Here is a 20,577-nt window from a genome sequence, read left to right as displayed (position 1 = left end):
AGTCATGAATCCCAGTGCTCAACTCCAACTGCAGATGCTTTTTCCAAAAGGCAGCTGCACTTTCCTGGGGTTTTTTCCTTCGAAAACGTTTCGCTTCTCATCCAAGAAGCTGGCTCAGTTCCAGCTGAAGACACCCATGACTCGGATGATTGAGAATCTCCATAGGCAACTCCTGGAGTATTTCATCCTTCTCTTCCTCTAGTCTAGAGGTAGTCCTCAGGTTATGACCCTCAGTTTGGGGCCAGAATTTCCATCGCTAAGTGAAGCAGTTGCTAAACAAAACATCATATGATTGCCACAGTTCCAGCAGTCCCCATTGCAGTGGTTAGGCCAGGATCTCGTGCTTCTCTGCCCTGCACAAACTGCCTCTGCTTCAACTCCTCCCTCCATACCTATTCTCCCCCCCTCCCAGCTCGCATTGGAAGCTCTTGACCCTTTGCGATGCCTTGCAGGAGGAAAGCTGGCTAAGCAAGCAGATGAAGCACTGGGCTCCCCTCCCTCCCTCTCTGAAGCCCACAGGCTGGTTCTCCAGACAAGCTTCTAAGATGAGCTAAAGAGCTCCCACTGTGCCTTTATCCCTCTGCACCCTTCAGTTCTGCCACCACCACAAACCTTGATTCTCACACAGCTGCCACCTTCACCCAAGGAGCCGCCACTGCTCTCCATCCCACCCCACTATGCTGTCCACAGTCTGTGGGCTATTGCTCCTCGTGCCAGTAATGGAAGACGAGGGTCTTTCACCCACACCACCACCCCGCCTCCTTCCCCGGCTCCATCCCGCTGCCTCTCCCCTGGCTGGGCCTGGCAAGCTCCCTGAATCAGACGAAGCTCCACCATCCTGAAATGCTGGCCAGACATATCTTGGGTTGCACCCTCAGCCAGCATTTGGATCCTGGGCTAGTAGCAGGATGAAGAAGACAACGAAGGTGATATCTGGTGGCAGTTGGGTCAATGGGCAGGTGGTGAACTCCAGGCTGGACAAAAAATGGGAAGATGGCAGGGAGATAGGTAGGCATGGAAGGTTAAAACAGACAGGAGAACATGACTGGAGGAGGCTGTGATCAGTTAATCAATTCAGATTGGTCACCAAATGCCCAAATTTTGATCACGTGACTGCAGCCTTCTTCCACAGCCAGAACTTTGAGAGCTGGTTGTAACTACCACTTGTTCAGCACCTTCTTAACTTCAAACAGTCACTGAACAAATGGTTGTAACCCGAAGACTTCCTCTATTGTTATTGCTCTACTCTGAAGGTCTCAGTAGTTTCATTTGCTTACTTATTGCCTCTTGTGCAGGCCGTGATTTTGGCCATTCCGAACTTCCAGAAACTAATCAGAGGTTGAGTATAGCCCACCCTAGACCCTCTTTTATGTCCCAGGTACTAGCCAGAATTGAACCAAAGGAATCTGACAGAAGAACATAATTAAATTGGGGTCATTCTAATGCAGCTTTTAGTGCAGTGCATGAGAGTGCTAAAAACGATCAGCCACAAATTGGAAAAACAAACAAACCAACCATATCATAAAACTGTTATGGAGTAGAAATGAATGGTGGAAAAAAAATTGCAGAAAATGAATTGCACTGCTTGGATCCGTTGGTCTCTAAGTTGAGGTTCTTGGTGGATCTCTGTGAACTGACAATGGAAACAACACATCCAGGTGCAGAATTAAAGTGAGATTTGGCAACCTGAGCTTCCAAACTCATAAAACACTGGGTGATGCTACCCACATTTTCCTAATGTCTCTTTTTCTGCTGTTGGGATGTTGAGGTTGAAAGATTCAAAATATAGAACATATTTTAGTCCGGGAAAGTAATGGGGGGAAAAAATCTGCAAATAAATTTCCATCCAGAGGATTCACAGATTTCAAGAGTTTAAGCCACTAGGGTTTGATGTCAGTAATAATTCTGTGCTGAAATTAATAAAGTTGGAACTTTATGTATCTATCCTTGCAATAAATACATACAGTAGAAAACAACAAACCAGTCCCAAGGACAATTGTAGAAATAAAATATCTGCATTAACAAAGTTAAGGTACATTTTCTTTTTTTAATACAGGTGGCCAAGTTGGAAAATGTTAATAATAATAATAATAATAATAATAATAATAATAATAATAATAATAATAATAATAAACAACAACAACAACAACAACAACAACAACAACAACAACACCCACTGGGAACATCAGGTTGAGAAAGTTTTAGAGAATGAGAAACTCAAGATCTTGTGGGACTTTAGGATTCAGACTGACAGGCACTTGGTCCACAACACACCTGACATAACAATAGTTGAAAAGAAAAAAGTATGGTTCATTGACATTGCAATACCTGATGATGCACGGATTGAAGATAAGCAGCAAGAAAAAATCACAAAGTACCGGGACTTGCAAATTGAAGTTGAGCGACTGTGGAAAAAGAAATCGTGTGTTGTCCCGATTGTAATTGGAGCCCTCGGAGCAATACTCAAAGGGCTACCCCGCTATTTAGAAATTCTAAATTTGCCAAACTTGAACATTTTGACTCTACAAAAAACCACCTTACTCGGAACAGCTTACATCCTCCGACGATACCTTAACAGTTCCTAGGTCCTTGGTTAGGACTCGAGCTGCTGAGCTATTAACCAGCCTCAAAGGCTGTGAATCTCACTAAAGATTAACCAATAATAATAATAATAATAATAATAATATCATTATTTATTTATTTATTTATTTATTTATTTATTTATTTTATTGAATTTGTATACCGCCCTACTCCTGAAGGACTCAGGGCGGTGAACAGCCATAGAATAAAACATAAATACAAAATTTAAAATAGATTAAAACGAATTAAATAATTTGGCTGAACAAATTTAAAACCCCCAATAATTTAAAACCAGATTTAAAATTTCCATTTAAAAGGGGAAAGATTTAGGTCAGGCCGGCTTGATGAAATAGGAAAGTCTTGAGCGCGCGACGGAAGGTACGCAGATCCTGGATCCTCCGTATCTCCGGGGGGAGCTCGTTCCAGATAGTAGGTGCCCCCACAGAGAAGACTCTCCCCCTGGGGGCCGCCAGTCGACATTGTTTGGCCGACGGCACCCGGAGGAGCCCCTCTCTATGGGAGCGTACTGGTCGGTGGGAGGCTATTGATGGTAGCAGGCGGTCCCGTAAATAACCAGGTTCTAAGCCTGGTTGGCTCTAAAGGTGATAACCAAAACCTTGAAGCGCACTCGGAAGACCACCGGGAGCCAGTGCAGCTCACGCAGGAGAGGTGTTACATGGGAGCGCCACGTCGCTCCCATTACCACCTGCGCGGCCGCACTCTGCGCACTCTGCGCCATGATATCTCATTAAGCGAGATATCATGTCACTGTGATGGGCTTTCAACCTCACTTCCACTGGCGTTATTAAGAAAATCACCCACATTTGTTAAATGAGACATCATAAACTTGCTATGGAGTAGTATACAGGTAGTCCTCAACTTGCAACCACAATTGAGCCCAAAATTTTTGCTGCTAAGTGAGACATTGCTAAGTGCGTTTTGCTCCATTTTACAACTTTTCTTGCCATAATTATTAAGTGAATCACTGCAGTTCTTAAGTTAATAACATGGCTGTTAAGTGAATCTGGCTTCTCCATTGAGTTTGCTTGTCGGAAAGTCGCAAAAGGTGATCACATGACCCCAGGACGCTGAGACCGTCACAAAAATGAGTCGGTTGGTAAGTATTTGAATTTTGATCACATGACCATGGGGATGCTGCAAAGATCATTAAGGATCAAAACTGGTCATAAGTCACTTTTACAGTGCCGTTGTAACTTTAAACAGTCAGTGAATGAACTATTATAAGTCGAGGACTACCTGTATAAGTCCAAGTGCTATTGCTAGTGTTATTGCTAGATATCACACAGAAGGAGGTCAATTTAGGATAAATGACTTGAACAGCAAGTTTCCCATAAAAGTTAAATTGCAGATTGAAAATTGCTCAGATAGATTCTGGGTGCTTGTTCTAGATACCTCTAAAGAGTTCTAGGCATTCCTACTCTAAGTTTTCCCCCCACCTCCTTCACCCTATTTTTCCTCTCCCTTACCTGAATACATATTTATATATTTAATTAATTATTGATTACTAGAGTGTTAAGGACATTTATAGAAGTAATTTATAATCCAATAAGATTAACCTTTATTTTGAAGATCTACACCATATAGACCATAGACTCTAGACACTACTACTGATAAAATACTATCACAAATAACGATATTGAAATACAATAAGAGTAGTCTAGTGCATGAAATTTTGGGAGAACCTACAAAAAAGAGTTAAGATGACAGGTACCGGAACAACCACCATAACTAAGGCGAATAAGAAAATAATTTCAAATCAAGCCTCCCTTACAGCATCCCCTGCCCAACAGAGATCTATAGAAACCATGCTTGGAACAGAAAAAGAAAAGATGGGCTCTATTTCTAGTATACAAAATATTCAGTCAATCTTGGCAATGATACAGGAGTCAATGAATAAGACCCAAGAAACGATTGCTAATAACCATGAGGAGAGAAAAAGAAATCGCGATGATTTGAAATCCGATGTGGGAAAGATAAATGACAACATAAAGAAAATGGATGACAAGATAGAAAGGATTCAGCAAAACATTGCCAAAAAGGATTCAAAAGACAGAACTCAAAATGGAACAGACGGTCAAGAAAGTAGAAATGCTGGAACAACAGCAAATAGCAAGTAATCGAGAGCTCGAAAACTCACTTACCTACCTGGAAATGGAAAAGGCATCATTCTATTTAAGGTTCCAGAATATAACAGAGGAAGACTTGGGGGAGACTATGACGGAGATCTTCGCTGAAACAATACAGAGAGATAAAGATGACCTAAGAAGGGAGATCAATGAAGTTTACAGGGTGCATAACAACTATGCACGCAGGAACAAACTCCCAAAGGAAGTGCACGTCCGATTCACAAAGAAAACGATAAAAGAGGAGATATATAGAAAAATGAGAGAGGACGCGATCTTCTACAAAGGGAAAGAAATAATAACACTGAAACAAATCCCGAGACGTGTAAGGGACCAGAGGGAAAACTACAGCTTCCTCACAACACAACTAAACAAACACAAAGTGATGTTTCGTTGGCTGTTACCAGAGGGCATCTTAATCTTGTGGCAGGACAAGAAATTTAAGATAGATAGTCTGGAAGGAGCCCAGGAATTCTTTGATCAATCCTTTGTCCTGGAAGAAGATCAAGAACCCAGAGAAGAACCGGAGAATAAGAGCCAAGAGGAACAATCCATAGAAGAAATAGAAGAGGAACAAGAGGAAAAGAGAAGACTGGAGAAAGAAAGAATGGAGAAAGAAGGAGCAAGGGGAAAACCGCAAAGAATAACAAGAAACACAAGAAAACTAAAGGCAACAAATAAATAGGAAGGAAAATGGAACAGGAAATAAAAATGATTTCGAGTAATATAAATGGGTTAAATGCCCCAACTAAAAGAACCCGGACATTTACCAAATTACAAAAAATTGGAGATGGATATAATAAACCTACAGGAAGTCCATATCAAAAAACAACACCAACAGATATTAGAAAATACAAGATTAGGAAACCTTTACACTTCACTAGCAGAACAAAAGAAAAGAGGCATTGCAGTTTACATTAGGAAACATTTAAAATCAAAACAGGTATATGCAGACGAGGAGGGAAGAGTTTTAATGATTGAATTACAAACGGAATTAAAAACAATATTATTGATTTCGATGTATGCGCCAAATGAGAATCAATGTGCCTTCTTCAAAAACATACACAACAAAGTAAAAGATCTGGACTATGAAAACATTTGTATTATAGGTGACTTCAATGCAATCTCAGACACGGAAAAAGACTATTGGAGTACCAAGAAAAATAAAACTAGGAAAAAGACCCTCCCAGATACTTTTAAGGAAATGGCGCAAGAACTATGCCTCCAGGACTGCTGGAGGGAAATAAACAAAGAAAAAAAAAACAGTATACCTTTTACTCCAATCCACACTCATCCTGGTCCAGAATAGATATGGCCTGGATGACTACGGATCTTAGGAAAGACTTAGAAGAAATAGAAATAATGACAAATATTTGGTCAGACCATAATCCGGTAAAAATAATCCAGAAAGGCTATCGGAAGAAGAAGAGATGGATGATGAATACTGAGATTTTGAAAGACAAGGACTATGTACAAATGATAGAAAAAGAAATGAAAATATTTTTTGAGATTAATATTAAAGAGCAAACTTCCCTCCAGAATTTATGGGACACGGTGAAAGCCTATATAAGAGGCCTGACAATAGCATACTTAGCAAAGAAAAACAAGGAAAAACAACAGAAGAAAGACAATTTATTGAAAGATCTCAAAAAATATGAATCTGAGCTACAGAATGAACCTCAAAACCAAAGGATCAAAGAAAAAATAAACTTGACAAAACATAAAATAAATCTGATCACACAAACAGAAATAGCCAGGAAAATCAAATCAATGAAACAAAACCATTTCGAATACGCGAACAAGACAGGACGATGGTTGGCGTACAAATTGAAGAAAGAAAAAGAGAGAAGGACAATATTTCAATTACAGGACGACACAGGAGAGATATATCATAGGAACAAGGATAAAAAGAACATAGCCAAAACATTTTTCCAAAAACTGTATGAACAGGAAGAGTCCTCAGAAGAGGACATCGAACAATATTTAAATGAAGCTGATATCAAAGAACTAGAAGAAACACATAGGGATCTATTGGACAGACCAATTACGATGATGGAGTTAACAGAGGCCAGGAAAAAACAAAAAACAAATAAAACCCCGGGACCAGATGGTATACCTGCAGAGTTTCACAAATCTTGCCAACACGTAATAGATGAAATTTTACTTGAAGTCCTGAATGATGCACTTCTGGAAGCTATAATTCCTAATTCCTGGACAGAGGCCATCATTACACTGATACCAAAAGAAGAGACAGATCACACGCATATTAAAAATTTCAGACCGATATCACTTTTAAATGTGGACTACAAATTATTTACATTGATTATCACAGAACGACTCAAGAAAATAATTAATGAATATATTCATCCCGATCAAAATGGCTTTATCCTAAAGAGACAGATAAAAAACAATATGAGTTTAATAATGGACGTATTAGAATATTATGAAATAAATTCAGATAAACAAGCGGCCCTAATTTTTTTAGATGCACAGAAGGCATTCGACAATCTAAATTGGAAATTTCTTGTACTGCAATTGGAAGCTATGAAATTCGGCAACAAATTCATAAATATGATAAAGAAAATTTACTCCTCCCAAACGGCAAAAATAACAATAAATGGCGACTTGACGGAACAATTTCCAGTATCAAAAGAAGTGAGACAGGGGTGCCCTCTGTCCCCCCTGTTATTCATATTAGCCTTAGAAATTATTTTAAAGGAGATCAGAAGAGATAAAGAAATAAAAGATCTGAAAATCAAAGGGGAAGAATACAAACTCCAAGCCTTCGCCGATGACATGGTATTCATCATAGAACAACCGATAACAACTGGCACTAAATTATTAGACAAAATAGAAAAATACGGGAGTGTAGCGGGACTCAAAGTCAATAAACAAAAAACAAAGATACTAACAAAAAATCTTACTAATCAACAAGAAAAAGAATTAGAAGACTAATTAGATATACAAACGACAAAGAAGGTAAAATACCTAGGAATATGGCTCACCAATAAAAACTCATCGATTAGAGAAGATAATTATGATAAATTGGCAAGACAAATTAAAAAAGATTTAGAAATTTGGAAAAAACTACAATTATCTCTTTTGGGAAAAGTTGCCTCAATTAAAATGAATGTTCTACCTAGAATTTTATACTTATTCCAAGTGATTCCAATAAAACCGGGAAAGAACTTCTTTAAGGATTTTAATAAATTAATAGCAGATTACATATAGCAAGGGAAGAAAGCAAGAATTAAAGCAAAACATCTACAGGATACAAGAGAAAGAGGAGGACTGGCACTACCGGACTGGGAGACATATTATAAAGCATCAGCACTAATTTGGATCAAGGAATGGATGGAACTCAAAAATAAAAGATTATTGACTTTGGAAGGATTTGACCTACAACGAGGATGGCATGCATTTCTGTGGGAGGGCACCGATAAACAGCATGGATATTTTCAGAGGCACATCGTCAGACAAGCACTACATCAGACATGGCAGGGCATCAAAAAAACACACTACAATAAGATCCCGCAATGGCTATCAACCATGGAAGCCCAGATCTATCCCAATGCTATGGACATCACCAAAATGAGAACTTACAAAGATTTACTAAATAACCTTTTTGGATTCCAAAAAGGCCAATACGAATTAGATAAAATTTTACAAGGATCACAGGATAAATTGATTTAAAAAGTCTATAATTATTTACGAGGATACAAATTAGAAGAGGTGGTCAAAGAAAACATAACTTGGGCAAAGAATTTCGGCTACAATATTCAATTAGATAATTGGGAAAAACTATGGATAATAAATTATAAATTAACAATGTCGGTACCATATAAGGAGAATCTGTACAAAATGTTCTACAGATGGCACCTCCCACTGGCCAGACTGGCAAGAATGTTTCCCAACACCTCTCCAACATGCTGGAAATGTAAACTTTATAAAGGAACCTACTATCACATGTGGTGGACCTGCCCAAAAACAAAACAATACAGGCAAATGATCAGAACACAAGTAGAAGAAATCACACAACGAAGATTAGAAATGAGGCCGGAAACGTTTCTATTAGGTATAATAAATGAACAATATGAAAAGGAAATAAAATACTTAATCATTCATATAACAACAGCAGCACGAATAATTTTTGCACAAAGTTGGAAGAGTAGTGACACACCAACAGAAGATAGAGTAATTAGTAAAATCGTGGAATGTGCAGAAATGGACAGACTCACAAAGGAACTACAAGATAAAGAAGAACACGACTACTATCTAGTATGGGAAAAGTGGTACACTTGGTTAGAAAATAGAAAAAGGAAAAAAGAATAGGGAGCAACTGGAGTTACACAAACAGGAACATAAATCACTAACATAAATTAACAGTGAATCATAAAGATAGATAGATGAGTAAGACCAAACAAGGAAGAGTCAAAATACAAATAAGAATATGTATTACAGTTGCGATACCTTTGACAAAATGTATACTCGAACTCTTTGTTTACATGTTTTGTATGTTTTGTTGTTACTCGTTTTGTCTTGTTTGTACCTTTAAACAAATTAAAAAAAAATTAAATAATAAAAAAAAGAGTTCTAGGCATTCCTAATTCCTGAAACTGTATAGTAAGTCCTTGAGCACTTCATCTGTATTGGAAGAGCCCAGGGGTGGGTTCCACTTACCTTCGCTACCGGTTCGCTCTTGTGAACGCGCATGTGCTTCACGCGCATGATTGTTTCTGTGCATGCGCAGACCATCTTCCGGGTGCGCTTCAAGGTGTTGGTGATCACCTTTAAAGCGCTCCATGGCTTAGGGCCGGGGTACTTACGGGACCGCCTTCTGCCACCAATAGCCTCCCACCGGCCGGTTCGCTCCCAGAGAGAGGGCCTCCTCAGGGTGCCGTCGGCCAGACAATGCGGCTGGCGACCCCCAGGAGGAGAGCCTTCTCTGTGGTGGCACCTACCCTTTGGAACAATCTACCCCCAGAGATACGAGTGATCTCCGACCTCCGGACTTTTCGTCGGGCCCTAAAAACTTACTTTTTTCAGTTAGCCGGTCTGTCTTGATTTTAGGATTGGTTTTAAAATTTTGATACTGATTTTAAATTGACAAGTTTTAAATTACAGGCCAAATTTATTAATTATTTTAAATCTATTTTTAATTGTAACGTTATGTATAAATGTTTTTATTTTGGCTGTTCACCGCCCTGAGTCCGAAAGGAGAAGGGCGGTATAGAAGTTTGAATAATAAATAAATAAATAAATAAATAAATAAATAAATAAATAAATAAATAAATAAATAAATAAATAAATAAATAAATAAATAAATAAAATCTGTGATGACATCCGGGCAGTTGGGCAGAGCCTCCCACTGCCGCCGCTACCAGTTTGCACAAACTGGTAGGAACCCACCACTGGAAGAGCCAATGAATGATTTGTAGGTGATAGTCAATCAGGTGGCACCCCACCATCACTAGGCTACAGAATTGTTCTTACCCACCTCCTCAAAAACAACAAACCCTCTGAAGTTAAATCAATGATTCCTTTATTAAGAGCACCAGCAGCCTTGGCAAAAAGTTTCTCTCTCACTGCAGGCTAACAAGTCTGTCCAGCAGGGAGATGAATAGTTGTCTGCCACATCTATTCATCTCCACCCCCTGCCTTTTATCCCCAGAGCTAGGGTGGGGGCTTCGCTAGCAGTGGTGGCTCTTCCTTCCCAAGGATCGGCCCACGGATTTCCAGTGCTCTCCTTTCCTCTGCCTTCTGTGCATCCATGCATCAGGCAGTGGACCCAGCTGTTCCTCCTCTTCCTCATCAGCTACCTCCAGACCGGGGAGCTATTGACTCTCCATCTGAGGACTGAAGGACAGCCCAGGCTCTGTCTCTCTCTCTCTCTGCCAGCTCCATTCCTTCTTCCCCCTCAGAGCTCTCAGGTTGCCTTGATGCTGAACCTGACTCTCACGCCTCCTCCTCCTCCTCTGATTTGGCTGCTGGAGGGGCCAGCGGTCAACAGGCCACAACATGAATAGGTCAGAGGTGGGCAACTATGTCAATTTTACAACCTGTGGACTTCAATTCCCAGAATTCCTAAGCCAGCATGGCTGGCTTCAGGAATTCAATCAGAATTCCTGAATTCAGGAATTCAGCATGGTTGGGTCGGGAATTTTGGGAGTTGAAGCCCACAGGTCATAAAGTTTCCATAGTTGCTTACCCATGGAATACAGAAACATCTGTATTTAAAGGACATTGTAGGAGAACATCTGTATTAGTCTCTACAGTAACCAAAAATGAGGGAGTCTGCTAGCACCTTTTCAGAGAAACTGATTTTATTAAAAGATTCTGTTTGATGAACCACTGCTTGCTTCATCGGATGCATCAGATAAAGTGAGCTGTAGCACATGAAAGCATCTGCCCTTTAATGACATCCATAGATTTAATACTTTCTTCAATTAAGCTAATCAGTTGATTAATTTTTTTTCTGTTTAATAAAGGAATGGGCTTTTAATCTGCAATCCAATACAACACTGAGGCCCTGAACATTATCATCATAATTATCAATATATTATATCATCCACGTCTAGCTTTTTTTAAGCACTGACAACTTCCTTTTTTCTGTTTTTGCTTTTGAAACCAAGCAACAAGCCAGCCAAGCCCACACATAATGATAAGTTTTACAATTTTGTGATCTTAAGAAACAAAACAAAACCTCTTAAAGTTCTAAAAATTAGCGTACTGGAACCAGGCCTCTTTTCACTAGGAATGCCCTATATAAGGGTCTCTTCTCATTTTATTCTCACAACAATCCTGTGATGTTGCATCTGATGAAGTGAGCTATGGTTCCTGAAAGCTGATGTGTTTTAACAAAATTTGTTAGTATGACAATATCTTACCAGAGGCCTCCTGATTTTTAGCTTACTTTTAGAACCACTCTCTTAATCAGAGTCAGCACAACAGCTTAGCACAATCATTTTGCATTGCATCATCAAATCTAAACATATTGTGTGAGCGGCTGACCTGTACGGAGGGGTATTGTCATGCCCAAAACAAAGGCACAGGAAAGGGGATGAAGGCGCTTGATTTCTAACCATCTTACCTTTCCATTTTCCATGCCTTTTTTTCACTCTGCATCCGTCTTCTTTTTAGAAATAAATTGCAATCTCCATTGAGTATTGCCTCTGAATGCCAAGGATTAAAACCTCCCTTTGTTACAGAATGCTCTTGTAATACTTCTGCGTTTAGATATCAAAGCATTACTTTATGAGCACGGGCATGCTTTAATGTCCTATTACAGTACGGAGACCTGCTTTTGATAATGAAGACATTGTGTCATCGACTTAAGCTGCCAGATACCAAACATATGCTGGCAGGTTATTAAAAAAATTCAGCTTTGTGATAAAAGACTATCCTGCAGGCTAAGAGTACATGGCAAAAGACTCTCCATTCCAGTAGAGTTATTAGAAATGAGAATATGACTCTAAGCACTAAATTATGTTAATACTTACAAATAGCATCATTTGCATAGCGGTTTATGACACGATCCCAAGGATGTTTTTTTTTCCTTCATCGGTATGTAGCAGGGCAACGATGAAGCATAAAGCAGTTTGTAGGAGTTCCTACTGTGTTTTGCTATTCCATTTTAAAATGTAGGCCAGTTGTTGGATCCTCGAGATACAACGATGACCATCCTGACCAGGATGCACATCTGGCTATCTTGACTTCAGCATTTGAAAGCACATAATCCAAGAATTTATAGAGTCATTTCAACCTCAAGTAAAAACTGTACTCACTTCTCCATATTTAGTTCCAGTAGTTAGCATCTGTGGCAGCTCTCTTGTAGGCTTATTGGTATGGAATCTGGGAAGAAGTTCATTGATGACCATTGATGAGCTAACTTCTAAACATCTCCAACCTTGAGATAAAATGAGAGATGGACTGGAGCAAAACACCTTGGAAAGGGAGAAACAAGGAAGGTCATTCCGTTTAAAACTCCCAACAAGATGCAGTTCAGTGGCGAGAAAAGTAAGACCCAGCACTTAGGCAGGGAAAACCAGGTGTACAGGTACCTGGCTCAACAGTAGTGCCTGTGAGAGGGATCTAGTTGTCCTAGTGAACAATCACTCAAGTAGGTGCCAGCACTGTGCTGCAGCTGCCAAAAAAGCCAAGGCATTCCTGGGCTGCATCAGCAGAGGGATAGCATCAAGATCACAAGAAGTGACAATACTGCTTTATAGTGCACTCTGAGGCCCTAGAATGAATGCAAAGCATGCAACAAAGATGATGAAGAGTCTGGAGGCTAAATCCTATGAAGAACGGCTAAAGGAATTAGGTATGTTTAGCTTAATGAAGAGAAGACTCAGTGGAAATATGATAGCAGTCTTCAAATACTTGAAGGGCTGCTACAGGGAAGAGGATGTCAATTTATTTTCCATAGCACCTGAGGGTAGGACAACAAGCAATGTGTAGAAACTGGTCAGAGGCAGCTCCAACCATTAAGCAGAGGAACAGCTTGCCTCCCGGAATTGTGGTGCTCTATTGCTTGAGGTTTTCAACAAAGGATTGGACAACCATCAGAAGACCTCCAAGGTCCCTCCCAGCTCTATGATTCTGGAAAGAAATGAACTCATGGTTCATAAGAAGTTGAAATTCTTTGTGAAAGATTGGCTGGCTTTGGAAGAACTTGGGGCTGTAGGAATTGAAGTCTCAGTAGCAGATGCTTGCAAGAAGCAACAGGGGGTAGCTGTCACTTTCCTACTCTTCTCTGTGAGCTTCCCAAAGACATTTGGCTGGGCACTCCAGGAAACAGATGGACCTTTGCTATGAGGCTGCCAGGCAGTTTATGACTTCTTAGCGCTTGTTATTTCATTCTCAGATTCCGGGCTATGGAAACAGGCCTCACACGATCATCCTCCGCCAGCCATTTCTCATGAGTCATTTCTCACAGGGGAACATTGCGGGCCAAGCCACTTCGTCTTCGTGGTTTTAACTAGAAGGATGTAATGTTTGTTTGGAGGGCCTCTTTACCCCCAGGGCAAGAAGCAAACTAGCCAAGAGTCTTGTCAAAGCCTCCGAGCTCCTGAGCATGACTGTTGATGAATCACCCCAGCTGTGCACCCTCTAAGGCAGTGTTTCTCAACCTAATGGCCGGCTGGGGAATTCTGGGAGTTGAAGTCCACGAGTCTTAAAGTTGCCATCTTTGAAGACCCCTGCTCCAAGGAGATAGATTTCTTCAACCTAGAGTGCTAAATAGAACTAGATCAGTGTTTCTCAACCTTGGAAGCTTGAAGATGGGTGGACTTCAACTCCCAGAATCCCCCAGCCAGCAGCGCTGGCTGGGCGATTCTGGGAGTTGAAGTCCACCCATCTTCAAGCTACCAAGGTTGAGAAACACTGAACTAGATGGAGCTGTCAGATGGGACTGTGTGTGTTTCCCAATCAATTCAGTATCATGGATCAGGCCCATTTCCAGAGGGAGGAAGGAGGGGTGGGGGGGAGAGAGATCGATCTACATTTGGAATGATTTCTCTCCCAAAACTTTGAAAACATTCTTCCTTTATTGTACCAGAGTGGAACACTTGTCTAAAGCAGAATTTATCTAGACTTTATTTATAAGTGGGAAAATAGATGAAATAATCATGTTTTACCTAGATAAAGTATATTGATTGGCATGTAAAAACAGTGCCCTTCAGACAATTGGACCCTTGATGGATTTGGCTTTTTTCTAAGTGCATGAGCACGTTATGGAAAATGAAGGCTAACAATAAAAGGAAAATGTCTTTTCTGGTTCATTGTGGGAGTTTTCATGTCTACGTTTTCCTCTCTTCTGCTTAAAACAGCCACAGTTCAACCATCAAGAGCTGGACTGGATGCTTCGGCAACACAAAATATTGAAGGGGTGTCTTGCTTTTCCCCCTCCCATCCTGCATAGACTCACTCCGCCGTATCTTTGGGAAAGGAGGATTAGGGGTTCCTTTACCCCTGATCCCCTAAAGACAGCGTCTGTACTTAACTTTCACCAGATGCTGCTGGGGAACAATGACCGGCGTTCATTATTAGCTTTTGTGCCATTGTTACATCTTAAGACCCAATTGTGGCCTTAAACCAACAAACCTGGCATTTTCGGGGCGGTAGGATTTTGATAGCTGCATCTGAACATCATGTAACTTAATAGTGGATGCTAAAATTATATTAGTTAACAGGAGAGGTCTCCGCTATTCTCTCCACTCCATGGCTGTCGATAGGATGTCATGTTGTGTTTACCGATTACATCAGAAAACACGCTGGGTCGGGGCTGCTCAGTTGGCTATTATTATATTTAATGCGGCTACTGGTGTTTAGGTTTCAGGTGATTCCCTGATTCCTTAGTAAAATAACAAGGCACCACAATTATATCCCTTGGTTAAATTCCTAGGACCTTCGATAATCAGATATGCAAGCTGTTGGCTTACATGTCCTATTGATTTAATATTCTTCTAATCAGTACATAAAGCTATGGGCCTGCGGTGTTAATTTTTCATATGCTTACAAAGCACCCTTTGATTTTCTGTCACGCGTTAATTACAGTGTTTTGCCATTAAATAGGAAGCTTTGTGTAAACTAATTACTAGGTAATCATTGTCTACCGAGAGCCGCCGTGCTGTTTGGTACCTTTTATTTTATTTGGGGAAAATTCACGGATCTCGCAGTCTGGAACCACTATACCTTCCAGCCATTAGCTCTCACTAATTCATAGCATTATTGTGTTAAGATTGTAGGAGTTGTAATTGTTGTGGTATCAGTGCTGTTAATTACCGGAGTAAACAGTTGAAATTGTGCCAAGGTCTATTGTACAAAGCAGAGAAAAGGGGGTTTAAATGTTACCATCTGGGGATGAGGACTTTGCAAACGGTACAAAGCAGCAGCGAGGCCCCTTCAGAGCTTCGGGGTTTGAGGCCATATGGACCCAGAATATTTGCAATCAATTGAATTTCGCTGCCAGTTTTTACCAATAACCAGAGCACAGACGAGGAGGGTAAGATAAGATGGAGAACGAAAATCAGGAATTTGTTACTCCTGTCTCCTGCCATAACCCGTCTAGATGGAAATTTAAATGTTTATTTTGCTGAATTTGAAGAGGCAGAGAGGCCCTAAACACAAATGTGCAAATTTAGCCATGTGCAAATATAACTACCAGATGATTATTTATTTATTTTTAAAAAAGAGGCTTGTATTGGTTAATACAGGATTGCAGTGAATTTTTGCAGCCGATTGATTGATTGATTGATTGAGGTTGTGTTGTGGCATTTATAGATTTTTTTTGCCTACAAGTAAAAAGAAAAGCATGGCTTTTAGCCATGGGGAGGAAATAAAAAATGAGTTTGTGCTTGGCCAATTTTCATTCTCAGAAATCCTGAGAAGATAATTGTATTTGTTTCTAGTTCTGTTTTTTTTTTTTATTAGTTTATAATATAAAATGCAGGCAGGAAAAAATGTGTTGATTTGCACACCTCCCGTCAACTTCAGCAAGGTACCTTGGATGTGTCTTGGCAATGAGACGGTCTGTCTGATTCTACATTAAACATAAATCCTAAATCAGCAGGGTTTCTGTTGCGGGGAGGGCAGGAAGGCAGGCGATTTGGAGTATTTAGATTTTGCATAAAAATGTAAGTTAAAAAATTGAAATCACAGAATACCTTTTCCTGAAACAACGCTGGTTAATTAAAGAAAAATACCTCCTGCATATTAACGAAGGACATTGCCATCACTTGCCTTTGCCATAGTTAGGCTTTGAATTTAAGCCCATTGACAAAATAAATTGCCCAGGCTCGCTGCTCTGCCCAAAATAAAATTAATGAGAGCAAGAATGATTTAGCAATAGTATTGTGAGCCCAGGTCCTCCTCCTGTGGAATTTAAGCACATGTCAATATTTAGAAACGTTTGCAGACTTCACCTCTCTCTTCACTTTGTTTCCTTTTTTAAAAAAAAAAAAATACGTTTATTTCAGAATATTTTATTCCTGGTGCTTTAGCTCACCAAGGAGCTTGCTCTAGCAGTCTTTTTGGGGTTTATTTTTTATTTAGCTGCGAAAGGTTGTCAGGGAGGCACAAGGCAGAGCTGTGCTTGCAGACGGAGCAACTCCTGCTCAGCCCCAGTTCCCCCGATGGAGCCTGGAGCCGTGGGGTGAGAAACTGGCGTCCTTTTCACTTTGTGCATTTGTGCAAATCCAGAACGCAGAAGAACTACCTCAGTGAGGCAGAAGAGATGAGCGCGGTCCGCACGGTGCGGGGAGAAAAGCAGGAAGATGAAGTGGCGGAAAGTTGCAAGAGGCCCGGTCTCCTCCTGGCCACCGGCGAGGGAAACAGCCGGGCCATTGAAGCACAACAATGGCCGCCCTTGGCCTGTGCGCTGATCCCGAGCGAAAGGCCAGTAATGAGGAGAAGCCGAAGCCAAGCTGAGGGGAGATAATGCCGCCTAAGAAGAGGCTTGTGCGGAAGGGCCCTCGCCATTTGGTCCAACGCAAGGCGCTAGGCGGGCAAATCGCTTCCCATCCAGCTGAAATGGGCCATTAGGTATCAAGGAAAATTGTCTTTCGCTCCTTTCAGCAGATGGAGCAAATATTTTACAAAGCCATTTTACATAGGAAAACCATTTGCGGGACTCGGTAATGGCAGCTGTTTTACATGATGTTACCTTCCAAAAGATGACATCTCACGGAAAAAAAAAAAAAAAGAAGGGCAAAAAAGAAAAAAAGAAAAAAAACACAGGACTTTTTGTTAATTTTCAAATTTTCAGCGGCACACTCAAGCATGCAGCCCCTAAAAGCCACATTTGAATTCTAAGTTAAGCGCGGCTGCTGATGGGTTGCTTCCCAAAACATTTCCTGCAATTTTTTTTGCTCTTTTGTGTGGGCTCCGGAGAGTAACAAAAAATGAATAACAAAACAAACTGTGGAGTGTGTGTAAACCATTGGCCTGCGTTGGAGGGGAGGGAATTTCCATCCTTTGTGTGTCAATCTGTTCAAAGGGCTGAAGCCTGGAACAGCTCCTAATTTGGGGGGTGGGGGGGGAGAGGCAGTTTACTTTCTTCCCTGGCTCCCCAGAAAGGACTTTAAATCACAGCAAACCGGACAGGGAGGAGGAAGCCCACTTAAGAAATATATCAGCATTGGTGCGGTTAATATATGTGGGCATATGAGATATGTGGGTATATGCATCATTTTGCATTTATTTTGACATGTTTATGTAGTGCATATTGGAGGTGGTGACCCTTTGAGAGCTGCATGCAACGAAATTTTGTTTTGATGTATGCCGATTAGTGTACATTTAAAGTGACAATAGAGTTATTCTAAGTCTAATTGATGGACAAAGCCATTGGTGGATGAATAATTAGGTTTAGGAGGTAGTCCTCAACTTACGACCACAATTGAGCCAACCTTTCTGTTCCTAAGTAAGACAGTTGTTATGCCCCAGTTTACAACCTTTCTTGCCACAGTTGTTAAGTGAATCATTGCAGTTGTTATGTTAGTAACATGGTTGTTAAGCGAGTCTCGTTTCCCCATTGAATTTGCTTGTCAGAAAGTCACAAAAGGGGATCACATAACCCTGGGTTACTGCAACCATCATAAATATGAGTCAGTTGCCAAGCGTCTGAATTTTGATCACATGATCATGGGTCATAAATCACTTTCTTCACTGCCGTTGTAACTTTGAATGGTCACTAAATGAACTGTTGTAAATCGAGGACTACCTGTAATTAGACTACACTTTAAGTGATTCAATTTATTATAACAGCCTCCCTTCCTCCTCTTTTCCCTTTTGTGAAATTATTCCTTTATGTCCCACTTTGATCTGCATCACTGGAGGTTTTTAAGAAGAGATTGGATCGCCATTTGTCTGGGATGGTGTAGGGTCTCCTGTCTGAGCAGAGGGTTGGACTACAAGACCTCCAAGGTCCCTTCCAACTCTATTATTCTGTTATAGTCTGTTATAATCCTCTAAAGTGGTTGAAAGCACCTGGGAAGGGCACTACTAGGCCCAAATCTCCCTTTCCCGAGCACTGCGGTCTTCTAACTATCTTGCTATCTTCCTAAACAAATGAACCTCCTAAGAAGTAAAATCATCTTCGCTTCTGCAGATTAATTGCAAACAGAAGGAAAGAAAAACCCTTTGAACAGTCATTACATTGAAAGGACACATTACAAAGATTTGGTTGTTTTTGTTTATTTTTGGATTGGAAATAAATATCTCAGATATTAAATATCCTGAAATAAATATCCTGGGATCCAACCCAGGAAGACTGGATGGAATGGCCTTTCCTAATTCGAAGACAATAAGACCAAAGCAACTTAATGGTATGTATTGATTTGCAGGCAGAACATCTCACTAGCGTTAATCAATGAAAAGCGCATTTTTGTGGACCCTGCAGTCTTCCCTTCCCTCCCTGCGCTCCATATGGGAAATCATTAATTCTCACTAGTTCCCAAATTAGTTATACATGAAAGAAACCACAAGTCATTCATTCTTCCTTCTCTTGTCTATATGGTCCTTTTCAGCCGGTTCAGTGCTATTGCACGGCACTGCAATCTATAGCCTATTAAGACATTCCTCCTCCGCGTAGCTCTGCACATTTTCTCTCTGCCAACTGTAGAAAGAAGTCACAGGCTGGAGAAGGTTCACCATTCATGGTTGCCACTCTTAATATCAAGTGACCTTGGCAGCTCAAACAGACTTCCCTTACGCATGGCCTCTCCCTTCTTCTTAAGAAGTGTAACTTGTCCAAAGGCTTTCTGAAAATCTAGGAATCCTGAGCAACCAGATGATGATGATGATGATGATGATGATGATGATGATGAAGAAGAAGAAGAAGAAGAAGAAGAAGAAGAAGAAGAAGAAGAAGAAGAAGAAGATGATAATGTGAAGTTGCAGTGGCCAGTTCATTAGCTGGTATTGGCCACAGAGTCCTCCCCAAGAATCTAGGATGTTCTAATGCCGTGATGGCAAATCTATGGCACGCATGCCACAGATGGCACGTGGAGCCATATTGGTGGGCACGCGAGTGTTGCCCTAGCTGAGCTCCAGCATGCATGCACATGCTGGCCAGCTGATTTTTGGGCCTTCTGGGCCCACCAGAAGACAGCAAACGGGCTGTTTCTGGCCTCCGGGGGGGGGAGGAGGCTGTTTTTTGCCCTCCCCAGGCTCCTAGAAAGCCTCTGGAGCCTGGGGAGGGCAAAAAAAACGGGCCTACCGGGCCCACCGGGCCATCACATGCCAAAAGCAGGGGGAGTATCGGTGGGGTCGCGTGCACATGCATGGGGGGGGCAGGGCACATAGAATTATGAATGTGGGCACACGCGCACGCAACCACCCTGCACTCCCCCAGCTTTTGGCATGCGATGACAAAAAGGTTAGCCATCATTGTTCTAATGTATTGGTGTATGGAAATGTTGTCAATCTACAGATTTTATAAGTGTCATTCAAGAGTTTTTGAAAGGGCACCCTGTGTGTCAATAACCACTGGGATCACTGGATTATTATTACTAATAATAATGATAATACTGACATTGACAAAATCCCCATCAGTCAATTGCAAAAGGCAACTTTGCTTGGAGCAGCTTACATCTTGCCACAATATCTTTAAAACCATCAAAGCTCCACATCTACCTATCCTGGGTGCTTAGGAAGGACTCGATAGGTGGACAAAAATGCCAGATCCAGTCCAAACAACTGGCTGGCTGAGTGATGAACCATAATAATAGCATGCTGCCCAACTCCCAGCAAATTAGCTAGTTCTTTTTAAAGACTAATAATAACCTCTTGTGATAAGAGTTTCCCTTTGCAAAAACTGCTGGTTGAGTTTTGTTGAACCACATGCAGTATAATT

At 40.9% G+C, this 20,577-nt stretch overlaps 1 protein-coding gene across 1 annotated transcript in view; it reads left to right on the top strand.

Annotated features, from left to right (window-relative positions):
- IQCH (IQ motif containing H) overlaps window positions 1-20,577 on the top strand; it is a 127,557-nt gene that overhangs the window by 67,445 nt on the left and 39,535 nt on the right. The gene's annotated exons all lie outside the window — the stretch shown is intronic.

The sequence above is a fragment of the Pituophis catenifer genome, unplaced genomic scaffold (genome assembly GCF_029215685.1).
Source record: "Pituophis catenifer annectens isolate HBS135680 unplaced genomic scaffold, rPitCat1.0.hap2 SCAF_14, whole genome shotgun sequence".
Classification (NCBI taxonomy): domain Eukaryota; kingdom Metazoa; phylum Chordata; class Lepidosauria; order Squamata; family Colubridae; genus Pituophis; species Pituophis catenifer.
Note: the sequence above shows the minus strand (reverse complement) of the source record. Positions and strands in the feature narration are given on the sequence as shown.